Source organism: Tupaia chinensis, unplaced genomic scaffold (genome assembly GCF_000334495.1).
Source record: "Tupaia chinensis unplaced genomic scaffold, TupChi_1.0 Scaffold140218_1, whole genome shotgun sequence".
Classification (NCBI taxonomy): Eukaryota; Metazoa; Chordata; class Mammalia; order Scandentia; family Tupaiidae; genus Tupaia; species Tupaia belangeri.
In genome coordinates, this window is record NW_006200097.1 from 483,252 (window position 1) to 484,942 (window position 1,691).

The 1,691-nt window shown below is 42.9% G+C and overlaps 1 pseudogene; it reads right to left on the reverse strand.

The window, feature by feature from the left end:
- LOC106736440 (40S ribosomal protein S23-like) overlaps positions 1-1,306 on the reverse strand; it is a 6,648-nt pseudogene extending 5,342 nt beyond the window's left edge.
- Between the last annotated feature and the right edge of the window lie 385 nt (positions 1,307-1,691).

Sequence of the window (1,691 nt, forward strand, 5' to 3'; positions counted from 1 at the left end):
CCTAATGATCGTGTTGCTTTTTTTTTTTTAATGTATTTTTCTTCACATTATTATTATTTTTTAATACATCTTAACACTCCTTGGAAATTTACCAAAGGAAAAGGCCACACTACAGCCATATAGCCACTTCCTCATAAAGAACACACCTGGATAGCTCTCTGAGGACTGAACAAAATAAGTACATGAGTAAAGCAAGATGGTTACTTAATCAGACCTACTGGAGAAAGGTGACTGTGTGAATCTGGGCTGGAGGAGGTAGACATAGGGACCAGTTTTATGGTCAATGTTGGGTTTCTCACCCACTGATTGTGGAATGGGGTTGGGCTTCATGACTATTTGCAAAGGATCTTTGAAATTTCTGAGATGAAAGGCCCTATTTTTCAAGGAACTTTGCTAGTTTTCATTGATTTGTTTGTTCTCTGGTGGAACACATAGCTTGTAGCCTGCTTTGAACTTAATAGCCGCATGCATATCTGCAGTTCACACTGACCCTCAAGCCACATACTCAACCTTCCCACTTCATTCATCTCACTTCCCAGGTCTTGCTGATGGATGTGCGTTTGCAAAGTTACAACACTTCTTCTGCATGGCAAAATTTTTTTTGATTTTGCCAGAGGCTTCAGATATTCAAGTGTACAATATTTATCCTTTTCATAATGTTTTTATTTTGCCATGGGGTGCATCATGCGCTTGTGGGGCGGGGTAGTGGGAGAGAGGTGAGAGAGAGGAGAATGAGTGAGAGAGAGGAGAGTGAGAAAGAGAAGTAAAGGTGTGAGAAATCATAACCCCCTGGAGTGGGGGAGATGGCCATACAACATCCTTTCTCCTTCACTCTCCTCCTGAGATTTTGGGCACATATGCCTGGTGTGATTTTTAAGCCACCAGGTCCAGGACTCGAACCACATTTGGTCATGTGGGAGTCCAGCACCTTAACCACCATGCCACCTGATGGCCTCTTCATATAATTTTCAGTCTCCTTTGTAATTTAAAAAAGTCTCCACTTTTGTTTCCATTGTAGGGTGGCTTGCTATGGTTAGAACATCCCCTCCAAAACTCATGTAGAAACTTAATTGCTGTTGTGATGGTATTAGGTGATTATATCATGAGCACACCACTCTCAGGAATGGATTAATCCTGTTATTGCAGGAGTGGTTAATTTTCACGGGAATGTTGTCTTTTTTTCTCTCTCTACTTTTGCAAAGCTCGCCACATGATGCTCTCTGCCATGAGCTGACCCTCACCAGATGCCAGTGCCATGTTCTTGAACTTCCTGGCCTCCAGAACTGTGAGTAAATTCAACTTTCATCCTTTATAAATTACCCACTCTGTTAAATTCTGTTTTAGTAGCAGAAGACAGACTAAGGCAGTGCTTCCCTTCTTAATAATCTTAGTAAATCCTTAAAACGGTCTGAGTATAGCTAATGTGCACTAACAGTATGGCAGAGGGCAGAATGACTGTTAGTACTACAGTCCATGTAGGCCAAAGGCACTTCGGTGCCAGAGTTCGGGTTTGCTTTGAGTTCATACCTCCCAAGCATAAGTGGAAGAACCCCTCTGCTTCAGATATGCATGGTGTTACCCCACTGACCCAAAGAACAGCCTCTTAGCGCACCTCTCGGAGGATCCGCCAGCAGGTGCTTTCTGACTTTCACTTGCTGTTCCCTCTGCCTGGAATGGCCTCACTTTTCTAA